Source organism: Pezoporus occidentalis, unplaced genomic scaffold (genome assembly GCF_034315485.1).
Source record: "Pezoporus occidentalis ecotype Australia unplaced genomic scaffold, CSIRO_AGI_Poc_V1 ctg88, whole genome shotgun sequence".
Classification (NCBI taxonomy): Eukaryota; Metazoa; Chordata; class Aves; order Psittaciformes; family Psittacidae; genus Pezoporus; species Pezoporus occidentalis.
The window spans coordinates 2778026-2797433 of NW_026916242.1; the positions used below are offsets into that span (position 1 = coordinate 2778026).

Below are 19408 nucleotides of genomic sequence, written 5' to 3' on the forward strand. Positions count from 1 at the left end.
TACTCCTCGCAAAATATGAAATCTCAAACATTCATATTTTCATCTCCATCCTTATGTGAGGGGTAGACTTAGTCCATTCTTCTTCTCCAATTAGCAGTTTTGTTCTACAGTCATTTGCAAAAGAATACAGGTTTTAAAAGTTTTTTAAAAAACTGCATTTACTGTCTTTAATTTGTCAGAGTGAATACTACTACAGGAGCATCAGACTAATCTGGTAGTTGAGAGTGATATAGATTTGACTTATTTTCTTACCACAGACTCTACTGCTCACATTATCAGTGCAGCTGGCCCAGAAACAGTCTTTGACTAAGAGTCCTAGATGTCAGCAGTTTCTGCATCATTTTGTATTGATAGTTTTGACTTGCCAGCAGATCAGACCAAGTTCATCTAGAGCAAAACGCTTGTAAGAACTACTCTAAATCAATGGATGAATATGCTGGCTGATTCCTGATAGAAATAAACAGTTTTTACACTCCAGGCAAAAACTATGGCTTGCACGCATATTCTGAATGACAGTTACATGATGTTTACAAATTATTACTTTGTATTTACTTATCATCACCACAAAAGTATATAATTTGACAGTCATTATTCTGCACATGGAAAAACAGTTTATTGGGAATATCGGAGAAAAGAAGGCTGGAAAAGCTTTGAAGGAATATTTAGTTCATTATTTTGCCCAAAGATGGAATCATCTCTATCAAACCTGTTTGTCTAAACTGTAACATCAAGCAAACCCTATGCTGCCTTTGCGAGGCTAATAGTCAAGTCTGTTATTCTGTTCATTTAGGTAGTATTTTCTACTTTATTTCTGTGTATTGGGTTGTTTCACCGATAGTTTACTTGTTAATTTTGTTTCTCTGCCTGATGCAGTCATCTGTAGACAGATTGTCCTAGTAATGTATTAATGTGCCATTGCCATGAAGGCATCTGAGCTGGCTTTAAATGAGTAGTTCAGATGCTTTGCTGTTTTCATTGCTGTGATGACAGAATTCCCAACATTTTGCACCTTAACTATACTACTGTTGTATACACATCTTAACACAGGTTATGATAATTTTAACTCTTGATTGATGAAGGACCAGTATTAGATAGCTTTCCTGTAAGCAAGTACATATTTAACACTTGAAACACCAAAAGTAGAGGTTGGTATATAAATTATATAAAGTTTTAAAAGGGACTCCCCATTGAATGTCATCACCAGTATGTGAAAGAATAAACTCACCAAGATAGATTTAATATTATTTGCTGATATGGTATAAATTGTGCTATCTGGATGAAAAGTTACTGATTTAAAGTACAACAGTAATTGTTTAAGAAAATAATTTATCATTTTCAAATTATATCTCCCTTGAATTTTTGGTTTTTTTTTTTGCACATTATACTTTGTATCTACAGTTGGTATATCCTGATACTCTTTTACTCTTTTTCTTTTCCTTTTTCTTTTTTTTTTTTTTTCATTCTCAAGAAAGCAAAAAGAAGATAATTCAACAAGGAACTAGGAAAATGTATATTTAAAAAAAACCAGTGACACTCAAGCAATATTTTTTAACCTTTATATCCGTTGGAAAAGCCTTTGTATGTTTATTGAAGAGAAATAACCATTTAAATAAGTTTTGTAAATAAAATTTGGATTAATTTTATCCCTTTAAACTTCACCATGATTTTTCTGTTTGAGGTCAGAGCTCAAATGTTTACGCTTCTAAAGGCAGAACTAAGAGTAATAGTCCTTGTACCTCAGCTGACTTTTGTAAAACACAGCCAATGTTGTATATTGATACTAAAACTTTTGATAACATTAGTGACCTGTCTTTTGATGTTGCTGCAATGTTGTTGCTGAGTTCCTCTTTACTCTCGCATTTAATGCAGCCCAGGGTTTTCACTTGGAAAGCTTCAGAGCTGAGATGAAAATTGTCCCCATTATTTCACTCATTTCCCCAAACCCATTAATTTAAATAAGAAGGACATGGGATGTTAAATATTATTAAATGATAGTTTCTTTATCTTTCAATTACTGTATTCATTATCAAGTGATATTTATCTGTGACATTGAACATTTGTGCCAAGTTGCAATTAGTCTTGATCATGCCTGGTCAAGCAGTCTCAAATATAACTAGAAAACTTAAGATGCCCCATCTTAGTGAAACCTTCATCTTCTTTTGTAAACAGAAACTATATAACTCAAAATATTAATTCAAGAATATTTTGTATATGCATTATTGGTATTTAAGGCTCTTAGTATTCAAATATTCACATGAAATAAAATATGGAATACAAGTAATATGCAGTGCTTTTAATTAATATAAAGCTGCCTTTTGTAAACAATAACATTGCGTGGGTTTCTAACTGCTGGCTAAGCCTCAATACTTGTTTCTCTTCTTGTGCCCTCCACAGTGAAAGTGCTGATATGACCCAAACAATGATAAACTAAGAAAGATCACAAATATCTTAAAAAAAAAGGAAAAAAATACCAAAGTGACTGTAAACATATTCACAACCAGGAATATTTCTTACTCATACTTTTCATGAAAATATCAATATCTCTCCAATACGAGCACTTTAACCTCTCTAACAGCAGGTAAAACAGGTAACAAATGGTTATATTTGCAGAAACTAACTTGCATGCAATAAGATTTATTTAAGGGAATAGCACTTCCCTTTGTGTATCAATCACAGTATTTTATCTTATACCATTGCTTTTCTTCTACTCACCGCAATGAGTAATATATAGACAAATGTATGCAGAAGCAGTCTGTGTCTCTCATTCTCATTTGCCTTGCTGTTGCTCTCCTATTAGCTGTCGCTATGCAGTCCTCTAGACACAGTGTGGCAGGAACTCTGTTACCTTGACAGTAGGTACAGATGCAGCTTTAGCACTTGCAGTCTGCCTCACGTTTGTAACACCCTCGCTCCTTCCGGTCATTTGTTCCAGGGGAGGAATGACACCAGCATTTCTGAGCTGTTCTTGTGTTTTCTCCCAGAACACTCGGGGAAAGCAGACTTCGTGATCTCCATGCTAACTACCAGCCTGCCTGCTGCCAGTTCTCCGTACTTCTGCCAGTGATGACATTCAGCTTGCTCCTCCACACAGGATACAGCACTGATTCCTCATTATGTAAGGCAGTCTAGGTCAAGTGTAGGAGAGAGACTGCTGGCCTGAGCAAGCTAGTGGATTGCTCCCCCAGCTTCATGCTTCATGGGGTCTGGAAGCCGGATCCTGATCTTTGCTACATCTTCTCAGGTAAATGTTTTTGCATGATTTAAATGGTTACTGTGTTCTTTTTCTATGCAGACAGCTGTCAGCCATGCTGTGAATTGCAGAGAGAATTTGCTAGGTGAAAAAAGCTCTGTCAGCATGATTGCATTAAAAGAGTAGTAGTTCTTCTAGGCATCTCAGCTTTAAGACACTTTATAAATAAATAAATCATAAATTGGGCTCGTTTAACAAACATATTTTCTAACCATATGGGGATTATTGTTAATTTGGCTGATTAAGCAGTGAATTAAACCCATTTGCTTGGAGGTGGTGTGGGAAAGCATTATTGGATATAGCTATTAGCTCTGAGAGGTTTACTGCAGTTCCTGGCTGTTGCATTGTTTTAGCCTGGCAAATTACAAATATGCTGCTTCTATTAAACGAAACAAAGTAGGGGAAAAAAAGGTATGTAATTCTTTTGCACTTTTTTGTTATGTTTTGAAGTGGTGAGTAAATCCAATATGTTATTTGCTTTGTACTGCAAAAATACATGCCTCTATATGTTTCTGAAATTTTTAAAGTGAATACTGCAGGTAAAATTACATTTGGTGGTTGCTCTGCAGAATGCCTGAACAGTGCCTATTGGCTAGATTTTTTTTAGAGGATAGCTTTTTTTTCATGCACCATGTAGAATTCAAAGTTTTTTGGTTTTATTTTATACTTTCACCCTGATAAGAGTCAGTTTATAAGAAAACATAGAACAGGTTTGTCCTTAAAAGGATTACACGTACTGAGTACTGTCAGGTGCTGAAGCGTCTGATTATACTGGAATGCAGCAGAAGTGGCACTGGAAAGTAACAGCATATCACTGATACTGCAGCATCATGTAGGGAATTTCAAGCAGGCTAGCTTGCTTGCTAGAGATAATTACTACACTAAAAAAAATGAAATTATTTTTATGGATTTTAGAGATTCATTAGGAAGCTCTGGTTTCTGTACAGTACCTTGGACAGTAACTTTTTTCTTTGGTAGTACTGCAGCCTCTGCTCTATGGGAGTTAGCAATATGCAAAAATTAAATAATACAAATTTAAAACACATAAATGAATTCCAAAATACAGGTGAATTTATAGTAAAAATTCCTGAGAAAACCTTTGGTTGGCATTATGTCAAGGAGTTATATTTAATAGCTTATTACCAAGATTTTGTCTAATGTATAGCCTTAAAAATTTTTATGATTGTATTAAGTTATGCTGAGTGTGAAACCAGAAAATTAAAAGTTAAAAATTACTGACAGTATGTCATTTATAGAATTTTCATGTCTGATAGGCTCACTCTAAGAGCAAATACCAAAGTCCCTTTCTTAAATCAAAATAAGATTGAATATTAATAGATGATTACGTATTAATATCAGATTGAACTAGTTTTGATGACAAGAGGAGAAGTCCTTTAAATGGGTTCCCCTCCATTCTCCCCTGCCCTCCCCCAAAATTAGTGGTTCTCCACACTATTCTAGAAATAACTGATAGAATTTAATTTCAACACTTGTTTGTAAGTGAGGTGAATTGTTTTATCATTTTATTGCCATCTTTAAAAGCTATCTTCCTCCGTAAAAGAACTGCCAAGCAGTCAGGTGTCTCTTCAGGATGGTCTTACCTTACCAGTTGCTAGATTACTAAAGACAGTCATGTAGATCTATGCCATGTTTGAGTAGAAATACCAAGCTGGTGCCCTCATCAATTACACTGTGAAAAGTTAGGTTCAAGAAAATGTAATCAATTTTTTGGTATCTTGAAAACACCTCTGTTTCAATACAGTATATTACAGTGTGGAATATTTTATAGATATCATTTTGTGCTTGAAAATGCAGAAGTGTGTCTAGCAAACACTCTCTTAAAATAATAGCTTAGTAAAGGACCGTAGAACAAAACTGCTAGGTACCACACGTTACTGTTATGATGTACTTCGGATTCTTTCTTTCTTCTGCCTGAAGAGTTCTAAAATAATAATGCTATTATACTTGAGTGCACTGTGTTCCATCCCATTTCAAGTGTGGGTGCTTGAGGTATTTTCTTACAGGCTTAAGGAGTATCAATAACCTATCTGTTCAGTTAGAAGAAAAAGAAAACCCTTATTGTCTTTAAATGTATGGTGGTTTTCTGGAAGTGTTATTTTTATCTTTTGCATCATGGTTCAGAGCAGGGCACACACAGTACTTCTCGCCACAGCAAGTTGCAGAAGCTTCAGTAGGATACAACCTGTTAGAAAAAGCTGTTTCCTCTGTGTATTTATATATCCTATATTCTGCAATATCACTTTAGGTCTAAGTAATTGGATCTGAGCTGTAAGGTATGTTTTGAACTCCCTACAATGCAAGATATGGGCCATTAGTGGTTGTTACCTCCTCCTGGTATTTTCCTGTGGTTTACTAGATTTGTCCAGTCCATGGCTTTATCAGTAGCTTGTTTTCAATATTCTGTATATTCCGTATATTCCTTCACATCACAATATGCAGCTTGAGTTTTTGACAAACTTTCTCTTCACTTTTCTTCAGAGTACTAGAGATTTCTGTCCTGCAAGGGAGTTTCTGTTCTCTCTTCACAGGCATGGAAATATCACTAAAACTGAGGAGCATGGAATCAGTATCAAAGCATATAAATTAGATTATTTTAGAATAATGTGTTTAGCATAAACAATGGTAAGACCAGTTTTTGTAATCCATAATGTTATCAAATTTGAGAAATACATTATGATGACAAGTTTATTGCTAAGACTACAAACATCTGTGTTTTAGTTTATCTCATGTAACATCTAAAGGTAAGATTGTAATAGTATAATTCACAAACTTTCCAGGTAAGTTTGGATTCACAAAATCAGATCTTTCACTGTCCATAACTGCGAAATTTTATTTGCATTAAGTGCAAAAGAAACGTTACAAATGTGACAAAAGTCTATTGGTGTAGAAATTGGCTATATCTGTTCTGAAAAAAAAAACACCTGTTTAGAAGCTGACAGGTATGCTCTGTTCATATGTGAAAAGTTACTTTTTTTTTTATTTAAAGGTTTTCCTCACTTTTCATTGAAACTGGTTGGATGCAATCTTCTGTTCTATACCGCTACAGTCCATGTAATTTTTCCAGGTCCTGATTTTCATGATGATGTTGTTCCATTGTTATTTCCTGTATAGCTCGTCTGTGACTGCAGTACAATTGGTTCACTTATTTAGAAACAGAAAAAACCCTTGGATTGTCATGTTCACCTGCCTGTCCATGCAGGATCTTGTATGGTACATTGCTCATATACTAGATTTATTACTCCATGATCTGTTTTCAATTCCCACTACAATTCAGAGAATTCATTCGTAGAATCCTACAAAGAGATACTGTAAACAATCAAGTGTGATTTCTTAATGTTTTGATAAATAAAATTTACCTCAGATACTATCGTTAAATATGTATATATATCTTAACACTTTTATGTATGTGGAACACACTCTTCTGCATTATTTACTGCCATGGCTAAACATCTAAGCTAATTTTAAAGGTTTCTCTAGATTATACAGAACTATAATGTCTACAGCACAAATGCTTGAAACCTTAGTGACAAAAAGAACTAAATTCTCTTTTTCTTCAGCCAAAGTTCATTTCAGGTCCCTTTCAGAAAGGGACGCTGCAGAGGATCACCAGAGAAGGACTTCCCGATGAGTCCTTTCATGTGCTGAAGAAAACCAGAATCTCCCAGTGTCTGGTGATCACTAAGGGTGGGCACTTTTGTGGCACTTGAGTCAATAACTTACTGGGCTATTCTTCACCAGTGCTTTTAAATATTTACACAGTACTGCTGAAGCAGGGCCAAGAACAGGACTGGTCAAAATTTTTATAAAGGCAAGTGAACCACATATCTCCATTAATGCAAAGTTACCAGCTCTGCAGAATCTGAAATCTGCGAGACAGCAAGCTCAAGGCTGCAATGGAAGTTTGCCTGGCAACTGTGTCTGTGCTGTGCAGGGCATGGAGGTGCTTTCCACTGGGCCTGTTGGATGGTTGCTTCAGTCAATGCCCACTAAGGTGGTTGCTCCTTAGGCACTCAGGATCTGAGTGGTTGTGACCATACCTGCAGGAAGAAGTGGTTAAAATTTCCAAATTAAAAACAATGAGTATCCTAGACTTGCTTGGTTTTGAAAATTAATTTATTAGCTCTTAGCTGTGTTCTTTTTGTTTAGAGAGTAAAAAAGGCAAGTTGTATTTTTGGGGGGAGAGGGGAGAGGGACCATGGTTGATTACCTAACTTGCCATTTATTTTAGAATTGGAGTAGCTTTTTTGTTTTCTGCAATTGTGGTGCAACATATAAGTTTAAAATAGTAAAAATATGCAAATTCAAGGGACTTAGCTCTTTAGCAGTTTGAAAGAAGTTGCTATTGTGTTGATAAAGTCTCTCTCAAACCCCATATCAGATGGCAGTCTGGTTCAAGGAGCTACCAAATGAGCCTGTTAAGATAACCACAAGCCTTATCAATTTTCCTGACACTAAGCTGGTGGAGCTGGACTTGAGCGCCTGGTTATACCAGTATGACCAGTGAAATATGAGCCATGGGAAATGCTGCTTAAAAAAAACAACAACCTTTCAGTATTCTGTTAATCATGCTTGGAGAAGTCAGTGGTCATATTAAGCATCCTATATTGAACCTTTGCTGATCCTTAAAGTGGGATGGTTTTGGACTAATGAAAACTGTATATTTTCATAATACATCGAAATTACATTTAAATTTTTTGTGTTCAGTGTTATGTTCAGGACCAAAACTGTAAGCACCTGAGGTATCTCAAAGATACATTTTTTTTTTTTTTTAACCGCCAGGCATTTATTGTTTAAGCTATGCAGATTCCTGTTTTATTGTTTTCTTTTTGGTATTATTTCATTTCAAACACAACATTTTGAAGGAGCTATGCCTGTAAAATGTCAAACATGCCCAGACTGTAGCAAAGACTGGAACAACTCATATTAAAATTCAAACTGGGGAATAAATATTCTGCCTTTTAACCCGGTGATAAATTTGCATTTATAAACACTAGACAATTCATTTCTAGAAACATCTTCCATTAACAGATAGATTTCTGGGAATGATAGATTGTCATCAGCAATAGTATAATTTTACAGTTATACCTAAATAAAAATCAGATAGTAGAAAAGTGTTACCGACTGATAATAAAGTGGTCATGGTTATAGATTTTTCTACATGAAGGTCATTTGGGTAGTGGGGATCTGCCTGAACTATTTAGAATACTACCAGTAGTGGCAGCAGAAAAGCTATATTCAAAACTGGTGATCATGACAGCAGTGAAATGTTAAAGCGTCTAAAGTCTTTCTAAATCAGTGCTAAGGCACATTCAATAGAGACAGGTTGCACAGGTGTATCCAGCTTGGTCTTGCCCTTAGTATGTCAGCATTTGAGTATTAGTATTTGGGTATATTATGGTGTGTTTTAACTAAGTATTTGTTGTCCTAAAGTTGCATGCTGTGTTTATAGAAACACAGTAATATTTGCAGAGAAAATATTTTAAGATTTGAGAGATTAGATTTAATTTTTAGAATAATTGTTCATAATCTTACGTGTTGATAAATGCTTGAAAATTAGGTGTTATACTAAGAGATTCCAAGTGCTTGTTGTGAAGGACCAAGCATGTCAGGCCACCACTGGGAGATGGAAAAATTCGGCTTCATATAGCTTGGATTCAAGCAAAATTCAAGCAGTTAAAACCTCACAATGTAAAAATATTTAAAAAGAACATATCAGAACAGTACTGGAATTGACTGTAGGGGATCAAATTCATTAGAGGTGCCTGGGATCCCTGAATTACAGGTTAGCATGTTAAGTATGTGTTGCATGCTAGGTGACGGTCTTATTGCATAGAGTATTGTATGTATCTTGTATTTTTACATGCCAAAACTTTATTACACAATGAAAGAAACGCAGTGTTGTTTTTGGCCCTCCTTTTGTGCACCTCTCACCCTTCTAGTCACTGCCCCTTCCTTTTTTATTGGAGTGCACCCACCCCCCTCCATCATGGCTGAAACTAGGGGTTTCAAAATGTTGGCTGATGGCCATCCCTGTTCCACTCTTTTTGTCAAGAAAGCAAAATGAGAGATATATAATGCTGCCTGATTTAGCTCAAACTGAGGCTGATCCAATGCAGCTGGAGTTTGTTGTATTAACAGTTACTTTTACTTAGCAGTCTGAATTTGAAACAGGAGCAGTTTTTTGTCTAGGTTCCAGATTTGACTGTGCAGCTGTCATCTGAATACATGGGAATGTATAAATCTGACGTGGCAGTCAAGTATCAGGCTACATGATTAACAATGCAGTCTGGAATAGATGGACATGTCGTATCACTCTGGCACAGGAACCTTGGTTTATTTTTGGAGGGGGATTGAACCCATGATTGAAGATTTCGAACCTACCACCATGTTTGGGGGGAGGTGGAAAATGATGCAGGGGACTGGTAGCCTTTAGTTGCGGCATGCCAGGGGCTGACCTGGAAAGGTTTCTGGTGCTTTCGTAACAGAACACCCTTACCCAAACTATTTTCTTCTCACATTTCAGAGACAAATAATTAACAGAAAAGAAATTAAAATTAATGGAAACTTTTACTTGTGTAACACTGGATAAAGAAATCTGCTTCTTGGTGCTACTGGGATTGTAGATTATCAGACTCTCTTAAATCAGAAAGTATATTTAAAAGCAATCTTTTACAGCTGGTTTATTTCTTTTGCCGGTAGATGGGGCTGTCCTTTAAGGAGATGGTCTGGTATCTTCCCTCCCTCCCCCCAGCCCCTTTATTTTTTAGTTTTTTCACCCTATTCTCTGTCGCTCTTCATCCCCTTCCCATCTCATCCCCTCCCACCCCCCCCCGCTTCTTCTTCTTCCTTTTTTGTCATTTTATTTCCTGCTATTTGCTGGTTTGTGTTTGGTACCATAGAGTGAAGCCTCAGAACAGGAAGCCAAGAATAAGGCAGAGAGGATACTGCAGAGGTTTTGATTTTTGGTTTTGTTTTTTTGGTGTGTTTTTTTTTGTTTTGTTTTGTTTTGTTTCGTTTTTTTCCCAATGAGAATGCAGCAATTTATAAATGTTAATCTTTTGGAACTGGGAATCTGAACAAGTTTATTAGAGAGCAATTTCAGGTGTTTCATGATCCCTGTATTTTAGGGGTTTTATTCTTGTTTTCCTCGTAATACATTTGAAATTCATGTCTTATCAGGTAAGAGAGCAGAATGTTAAAGCCTTAACCTCAGTACATTTATATGAGCTGTCTGCATGGGGTTCCCCCCTCTCCCTTCTTTTTTTCTTTTTTTTTTTTAATAATTTCTGAATGCTTGCTTTGTAGTTATTGTTAAGCATATAATTAAAGAGAAAAATCCCATTTTGGTGCTTTAGAAATGAAAGAGCTGCAATGAGGTCTTTTTGGCAGCACAGCATTTTGTTACAATTTCACTGGCCTTATATTTGGGGAGTTTGTCAGTTTGTTGGGGGTTGGAGTGTTTAAATTATTACACAAGATTTTCTCTCTGAACTGTTTAGAAGTTAACAGAGGTCATAGAAAACATATTAAGGGCTAAAGCAATCAGTGATGTAGTCAAAATCCTAGCACTGCAGGACTGTGCAGTTTTTCTTCCCATACAGAGATGCTCTGCTTTAACACTGATTGCTTCACACACATGTTTGAGGTTTACTGAAAGAAAAAGGGGCTCCCTCCTCTTTTTTCTCTCTCTTCGTCTCCATCTGCCCCTAGTCTTTCTGATGAGGTACACTGCTAGAAGCTCTTACTTTCATTTACATACTGATCAGAAGTAGTTGTAATGCTGTAGGTATAATTTGGTTCGTATTCTGAACCGTCTTGCTTTTTCAAACAACACTAGAAATTTGCCAGGTGGATATCAAGCTCTTTCAGCATCTTTTCTAAAATGGATTTCTTCTCCACAGCTTGTCTGAGGTATGTGCATGAAAGACTCCCATTGAACCAATTTATCTGGGATTGGGCTTTCTGCTCAACTCACCTGCCCTTCATCCCCACTTTGGAAAAGTTGTTGCTCATTCTGCTATATTTGAAAATTGATAGGTATTTTCTATTGCTGTTGAAACCCTGATCAATTGTACTTATTCCCAGAATGCTTATTTTGTGGTTACAGCATCAAATTCCTGAGCTATACTGGCTGATATTAGTGTTGCATTCTTGAAGTGCACCTACTTTTTTTTTTCGTGTTTTTCAGGCTTGACCAATGTATTAATATAAAGAACAAAGGAAAAAAGACTGTGCTAAAAATTACTCTGAGAATCTAATGTGAAACAATAACAGGATGATTACTGTCAAGACTGACACCCTGTTAGTTTATTCTGTTGAGCCTGGTTTGTGTGCTCTTGAATATTTGATGAAGTATTTAGACACAGGAAAGCAAGTTAGAGACAGGCAGCTGATTGACAAACTGATTGTGTTCAGTTTGCCAGGTAAAAACCAGAAAGTTTTCATTATCTTAAAGAAAGCATCAGTGGCGGGAGGTAGGAGTTATTGATTATGATATGCTTTGATCGGGAAAGGCATTTCTAGGGAAATTTTAAGAAAACAATAGCAGTTTGCATAGTATCTTGTACCAGATATAAATAAGACTGACTACTAACATCTTACAGGAAAATTACATAGATGAATGTATATCATGAAATCATATATCCTATCAACTGTTTGAAGCAATACTTTATATAAGGGGCAAGGGTAGTTTATTATTGATCACTGAAATGTACTCTGAAATTGTTGTATTCAAACCTAAACTTGCTTTGAAGTTTCAGAAGTTGTATATGTCAACAGCTGAGACAGTTGGGCAGTAATCAGAAGTGGGTACTTCTTTGCTGATTTATTTTGAAAAGGGGAGGAAAGCTTGCTATAATTTGTGTGTGTGTATTTAGAACTGTGATGCTTTCCTGGATGAATGCATTGTCTTTAATTTTTTGTTTTATGAACCCCAGTACCACCTTACCTGTGACAAAACATATTAGGTCTTTTGGGCTAAACATCATGAAGAGATTTGTTGATTCTCTTCTAATAACAGGAGCATATTCTACTTTCTTTTTCTCCTTTGAAGACATCTGATATATTTAGGAGGCAGTGGGACTCCTTTATTTGACCTGTAGACTTTCTATGGATGCCAAAATGAATACAGCAGAAGACAAACTAGATTAAAAATTGAACAATATATATTCACACTTGTAAACTGAGAAAAATAATGTCATGCCATCAGTAAGACATACTAGATGAGGAATACCATTAGGCTTTTTTTAGCATAATGTTTTAGAGCACTTAAGGGATCAAATTGCTCAAAGAGAAAAAAATCATAAAGCTGAAATATTCTAAAATGGAAAAATAGGAACCTTTGAGAAAATTTTAACCATTAAAAGCTACAACTGATGTTTCTGACTGAAGCTGTTATTGTAGGGAGATGGAGAGTATCATGCAAGTTCTCCAAATATTACTCTCAAAACTTGGTAGTTCTGGTATGTTGCTTCCATTTTCTGGTTGTAGGCTTATTCTTTGTGGATTCCTATCCATGAAAACATATAAAAGTTGGATTAAAAAAAAACGAAGTTTGATATGAGTGAAGTAATTAGTTAAATGACAAATGTAGGCTCAGAAATCATCACCCTTTCCTTAGCAGGGTTAGTCCAATTTCTGTAAAATTTACTGATCTTTTCTTGTTCAATGTTAATAGTATTTATTTAAAGAAGGACTGTGATGTCTTACTGAATACATGCCTGTTTTCAGGCTTCCTGGCTTTTACTGATGGTTGTGTCATCATTTCTGTCTTCCATTTCCACCAGCATATGTGGTTCCAGCCCCTGTTCATGCTTTTCTAATCTGATATTTAGCTTGGATAAAAAGAATTGTTTTTATTCTGCCCTTAATGCCAAAATTCTGGGTAGCACCCTTTCCTGCCATTTTATATATCATTTGATAAAGTACATTTCTGAATCAGTCATCATGCTATTCATTGTTTCCATTTATCAGCCCCAGAAACTCTCTCTCCTTTCTCTTTGTCCTAGGAAATTCTCATTATGTTGCTTTTTCTGAACACAAGTTTCATAGCTCACTGTCTCAGCAGTACCCAGTGCATCTCTGACCATCTTTCCAGTGCTCTATTTTAAGGTGTTAGCATCCTTCTTTTTATTCATTTCTTATTTTTTCAGAAGTGTTTGAGGGAAATAAAAGGATATAATCTCTCTATTTTTGGTCTCAGAAACAACCAGCTCAGTTTGTGCTTTCAAGCTTTATCCCATCTTATGCCCTCTATCTCTGTAATTTGTTTCAGTACCTTATAAACATGCAGATCAACCTTTTTCATCTTTTCCCTACTTCTTAAAAGCTTCCATAATTGACTTTTTTAAATTACTTTATCATACAATTCAGAACTCTTAAGATCATCCTTCTGATAAATCACAAACAAACAAAACTCCAAATCCTGCCAAGGTCAGAAAGAAATATTTAGGAATTAAGGTAGAGGCTCATGTGACTCAAATAAGCTTTATTTAATAGTAGTATTGTTCAAAGATGACAAAATTAAGCAGCAAATACACTACTTTTTAACTGAAGTAATGTATCTGAAGGAAGCTTTCAAATGCTTGGTTATTTAATGCATTTGAAGCCAATGACTTGACTGTGTTCCAGATGTATTTGCCTGCAATGCTTCCATACTCTCATCCTGCCCTGGACTCCATTTTCTACTTACTCTTTAATGGTGCTCCGTTCAGAGTGAGATCTTTCATTTTCTTTCATGATTTAAAGTGTCTAGTTGTTTTGTTTCAAATTATTGTTGACTTTATTTGCCAAGAGAGGATTGTGCCTGGAATATTTCTGAAGCAGATGATGGATGCTTCTCTTAGAAATGTCATAGAAAGGGCTCTTTCAGTAGCTTTGCAAGATTCCTGGAGTAAGTCTACAGATGAAAACAGAAGGGAAGAGGGTGGTGGATCATTAGAAGCTAGATGGTGAAGATGAATTCTGTTCTTTGTAGTGGGTACAGCAGGATGTGAAGACTGAAGAAATGGGCTCTCTCAGATGAGATGTGGGAAGGAACTTTCTTAGAGTGGGTAGTGAAGAGCTGCAATAGAGTGTCAGAGGAATCTGTGGAATTTGTCATAAAGGTTTGTAGAAGAGGTTAGATGAAACATCTGTTGGGAAACAGGTATAGCTATCTTGTTGGACAGGGAGATGTACTAGGTGGCCTCTGATCATTTCCAACCCATGTTTTTCTGTAAGTCTACAAAAAAAAAAAGTGGATATCTGAGGTACAACAGACTTAAAGAAAAGTGTATCGTAAATCATACAGGGTTCAAAATAGGCCTCATAAAAGCTATCTGCTCAGGCTGTTCTTCAAGCATATAAGCATCCCCTCCAAATATTTATTCTGTGGAATATACACTCTGCAACACTTCAGAGTGATCTAGAAAGAACAAAAATGTTTTCTAAAACGTTATTTAATATCATAGTGTTTCTTTCAGTTTCTTTAGTGTTTCTTTTAATGTTTAACCATAACCAATGTGTAAATAAAAGGGGTAGAAAAAGGATATTTGGAAAATCTGAACACTTTTTGCTTATTGCCAGAAGAATACTATACATTTAATTAAAAATATATTTAAATTTATAGTTTATCTCTAGTAGGGAGAACTAGGACACTTCAAAAGCTGATTAAATTAAGTGAGTGTACCAGAGCCATTTCAGCGTTTTATATTATATGTTGTTGTTTAGTGTTTTTCACATCTGAGAAACCCAATCTGATGCATTTATTTTCTGAAATAAAAGCCTAAATAATAACAAATAATTGCCTGAACTGTGCAGTGGTGGATAAAGGCAAAGAACTTTTCAGATTTCCATATTGGCTACATTGACAATGCTTAATTGCAAAAGAAATTATCCAACAATGTTGGAGGGCTTTTTTCCTTAAACATTGACTGCGTTCCAAATGTTGTCTAGAGATCTCAGTCCGAGTGTTTTTTCCTTCATTTTTCTCTTCACGCTTACACATACACTGGGGGAGATAGAACAGAAAATGTGACCTTTTGCTATGTTTTCAGGACTTTATATTGCCTCAAAATAAAATTTATTACAGATCTACTATTGTGAATTAATAAAATTTTATATCTGAAACAAACAAACAAAAAAAAAATCACTACAAAGACATCTATATGTTACAATAATTTTTTTCTTGTTCATTTTGGCTCCATCTAGGCCAAGACTAACTGGCTTGAAGATACTCTGTACCTGCAAAGAACTCGAGTCATGTTCCCAAAATCCTTGGGAAACTATAAATCAAAATGAGTGAAAATTGTACCACGGTCAGCTCTTTCTAACAGGAGAGGTGATTGTGTCCCCAGGTACAGGAGATTGATTAGCTTCTAAGCTACAGAACAAATAAAATAAATGTTGTTCATATAAATTTATTTAGTGAAACATGTATGTATTTACCTAGAAAGAGGTAGTAACATTTTATTGTGTGTGGGGGGATTTTTTAGAGTATGACTTTAGAATAAGCTAATAAATTCACAAACTGGAATAGCATGTTAATCAAGTAAACACAAATTATTTTACCTTCTGCATTAACAATTGCAAAGGAAAAAGCACAGTACTATCTTTAGCATCTTAAAGGAAAAATTTAGAGTTGGAAAGAAATAAATTTATAGCTTCTTTTTCCTTCCATGAAAGTCAGTGTTATGGAGGGACACATCTTTGGGTAAATTGTTTAAATTTAACACCAATTAAAATTTTTAAATCATCATGTAGAACATTACTAATCAATACTTACAAGAAATGCAAAACCAATTTAGAAAGTCTCTTGCTAAATCAGATGCCAAACTGGACTTAATTCAAACCAAAACTTGTTTTATTTCTTTTTAATAATTCTGAATATGATGAATCATTAAAAATACATTCCAATTTAATGGCAGACTAAATTTATTTTGCTTAATGAGTGATGAGTAAGACATATATAGTCTGAGAAAAGGAAGATACATCACGTATACTTAAAATCTGCTGGAAAATAGTATCGTTTACTCCATAGTACCGTTTCTGGTACCAGGGAGCCTTGTAAAACTGTATTTGCATACACACCTAGATGAGTAAGGCTTGCCAACTGTTATTTCAAGACCTTTCTGTCCATTTTGCTGTCTGCTTTTTGATGGGCAAATATAAAACTGCCTGTAACATTTTATAGAAGCAGGATTTACATCCACCCAGACTAGAAATGTGTGAGAAGATTTTGAAAAATATCTTTATTTTAAAACAAAAACTGATCTCCAGAGGTGCCTTTCCATTTCAGCCTATCTGTGAGTCTGTAATTCAAAATCACATCCTAGGAGTGCAGGGTAAGAGATATCACTAGCAATTGTAATAAGGAGAAACTGTGCACCAAAATATGAAAAATGAGAAACAGAAATATAAATTATAAAACCTATCTAACATATATTAAATATATAAAATTACAAAATATTTCTATTAATAGAAACATAAATAGAACATTTGGAAATGCTAATGTAGACATAGTCTTGCATCACCAGGTGTGAGTTCTGTACCTGCTCTGCAGTTAAAAATTTGTCAAATTTCATGAGTGGTACATATAATAGACATAAAGTTTACAGCTTTATTTATATACATGTTCAATGAGGTTAGAGAAAAAATCTTCATTACTTTGTGTACCTTTTAAATAGAATTCCAACTGATGACTGCTTTTATTCAAATAATATTTTGGGGGAGGGAGGTTTAATGGAGTTTTCTTCAGGTTTGTGGGGTTTTGTTTGTTTTTTTTTTTGCAACACTTGCAGCAGTGGTGCTACCATTTTGTTTTGCACACGAACTTCAATCCAGCTTATTGGCTTCAAGCATTGCCTCCTTTGGTTTGCTAACAGCCATGTTTGCTTAGGTTATTTCTACAATGTGTTGAAAATGAACAACAGCTTAGAAGCTCATACACATTTTGGCATTTTTTTGTTGGTTTTTGGTTTGGTTTGGTTTAGGTTGTTTTAATCAATAATTGTTCTTTGTAATGCCAATCCTAAGGGCTATTACAATTTATGAGAGTTGTAGGTTCTCATATCTTTTAGAAATTCTCATATCTTTTAGACAGCACATCTGGTACTTTTGACCCCAGGTTACATGCTGCTGCTGCTGCACAGGCTGGATGTGGCTGTCACTTATGGGCACTGACCTCAGACTTGCCCTCTACTTTTCCCTCAAGGTAGCTTTCTATACATCTGTGAAGTCTAAATTCAGACTAATCCTGAATCAGCACTAAATAATATTTAATAACTCTGCTGAGAGAAACAAAAAAGTATACTGCTCAAGAGTAGTAATAAATTAGAAGACATGCTAAGAAAAGAAAGCAGAGATACAGTACCCCTCTCTTATGTCTGCATGCCTAACTGCTTGACGATAGCTAGCACGGAGTTTTTTTGGAAAAAAAAAATGTAATTGAGATAAAAAAAGCTGGAGAAATATGAATTAATTAATTTTTAAAAATGCAGGGAAGTAGTAAGCATTTAATTTTATTTTTAAAGCTGTTTCTCTGTTCCAAAACAGGTCTGTCTTCAGCATGTTAAATACTGTTTAACTGTCTAATAGTAATAACACTTTCATTCAAAATTTTCTCTTCTTTTTTCTTTTACCTCTTTGCCCATATTTCTATAGTGTCTCAGTGGTGACATTTATTTCTCAGGGTTATATGCTTCAGGATTCTGAAATGGAGGAAACTGGTGGGGTTTGGCAATGTTTTTTTTTTCATTGATTGAAGTTTGACTATGACATAAGGCTGAAGTTTCATAAGATAGGTCTAAGCTTTTGAGTTAAATCTATATTTAGGTGCTTAGGCAAAGAATACAATTTTTCAAGACAGACTGACAAGAATTTCATATTGACTTTTGTGTGGATTCTTGTTTGCTCAGCACTTTGGAAAAGGACGCCTTTTTGCCTTTAGCTGTCTGTTCAGATAAATTCCAGATGTGAAATATGAGCCATTTTCTCTTCATAGGAGAAAAGATTGTGAAGATGGCTAAATAATGGCTGTGGGTAGTGTAACTGTGATTAGCATTATTCTGAAGTCCATGCAGTAAGCAACTTTCCCTTCTCTTTAGAGGTCTGTAGGTCTCTTTTTTTTATGCTTCTAATTCAGGTGTCTTTCCGGAAGCAACAATTATTAACTGCTCTGGGGAATTAAAATAAGACAGGTTTGGATTCTTTTGAGACATTGATGTGTTATCTGAGTTAAAATACTGTATTGCAGTGTTGTAGGGTGTGTTTTTACTTCTGGAAGATTCAGGAACTTTGTTCTTAAAAACTTGCTTTCTGGCTCTGTCACACTCTACTTCTGAATGCATTCCTTCATAATACTCCTCTAAAGTATACAATCTTGAACTTTAACACCTCTTAAAATCCAGATTCTTACCCACAAAGTGTTCTGTGTCAGTTTGTGTTCAACGTTACCTGCTACCAAGTATATATATGGATATTTTTGTATGCCGATAGTAGGCAGGCATTCATATATGGAATCTATGACCCCAATCTGTATGCACTATTCAAATACAAAGAGAAATGGAATCACTGTTCCACCCAGCACTCAATCGAAGTATAAGGAAAAGTGCTCAGATAGCACAGAGAGAAAGATGACCTTTATGGTGAAAGTGTAGTTTTAGTAACTGAATGTAACCATTGAAGTGTTTTGGAAAGTGTCTTAAAAAAAAAAAAAGAAGTTAAAAAAGAGGGTAATGAGGGAGATTTACTGATATTTGTGTCACCTAAATATGACTGGGAATCTTTTTTTTTGGTAGCAGAATGTTGATGTAAATTGAAAATCTGAACAACAAAGTTAATAACTAAAAAATGCAATTCGAGATGATGAAGAAAAGCTGCAAAGATGCTCTGAGAGGAAATTAGTCATCTATTTTCTGAGCATTTATACAGCAAGATAACATAGCCTAAGAGACTATTTAGAAACTCACCCTGGATATGGGCAGGTTTTGTTCGAGAAGGCCAAAGAAGCTTTCTTGTTTCTTTGTAAACGTAATAGAAAACACTGACAGTAATAATGTTATGCATGACTAAGAAGGGCTGTATCTTAGGTATGTATGGGTGGGGAAGGAGAGGGAGGTACAGTAAGATTTAACCACAGTCTTGCTTTAAAACTTAGAT

General features: G+C 35.2%; 1 protein-coding gene across 1 annotated transcript in view; it reads left to right on the forward strand.

The window, feature by feature from the left end:
- Nucleotides 1–2463: 2463 nt before the first annotated feature.
- Nucleotides 2464–19408, forward strand: part of LOC134156586 (sodium channel protein type 1 subunit alpha-like) — a gene marked incomplete at its 3' end in the record, with an annotated part of 47309 nt that continues 30364 nt past the window's right edge. The window contains exon 1 of the mRNA XM_062604739.1: nucleotides 2464–3241. The remainder of the gene's footprint in view (nucleotides 3242–19408) is intronic.